Genomic DNA, 775 nt, shown 5'->3' on the forward strand with positions numbered 1-775 from the left:
AATAATTGTTGGCATCACAGCTTCTATAAACCACCGATATGTTACATTTGTATTTTATTTAGTAACAATTTGGAGCAGTGGTTCCCAACTGGTGGATCGCGGTCCAAAAGTGGGTCATGGGTCCATTGTAAATGCAAATGAGTCGCAAACGTGTCAAGTTCGTAAAAAACACTTTATTTTTAGGTACAGTTAATTTCCAGCACAGAGCTTTTATTCTGAAGTGTTGTTTCCTGCTGTGGAGTGAGTGACTAACAGACAGATACTTGACAGAGACAGAAACTAGCTCGACGACACGGCCAAACACAAGTATGACGCTGAATAAATTAAACTGTGTGGACCACGAACTGATGACTGAGGAGAAATCTGGACCGTGTGGTCCTGAACTCAGGATTCTGTGACGCAGTCCTGCACTCTGTGAGCCCACATCCAACCCAAACACCTCCTTGCAGAGCCCACACGGTCCATAAATGAAGTGTTTCATTATCTGACAGAAACGTCTCCGAACATACAGTCAGGTCCATAATTATTTGGACAATGATACAGTTGTCGTCATTTTGGCTCTGTACACCACCACAATGGGTTTGTTTTAAATGAAACAATGAATACCTGCTTAAAGTGCAGACTCTCAGCTTTCATTTAAGGCTTTTTTCAAAAATGTAGTATGAACCGTGTAGGAATTACAACCATTTCTTCACACAGTCCCCCAACTTTAAGGGCTCATAAGTATTTGGACAAACTAACATAATCATCAATTAAACAGTCAGTTTTAATACTT

Source organism: Epinephelus moara, chromosome 20 (assembly GCF_006386435.1).
Source record: "Epinephelus moara isolate mb chromosome 20, YSFRI_EMoa_1.0, whole genome shotgun sequence".
NCBI lineage: Eukaryota > Metazoa > Chordata > Actinopteri > Perciformes > Serranidae > Epinephelus > Epinephelus moara.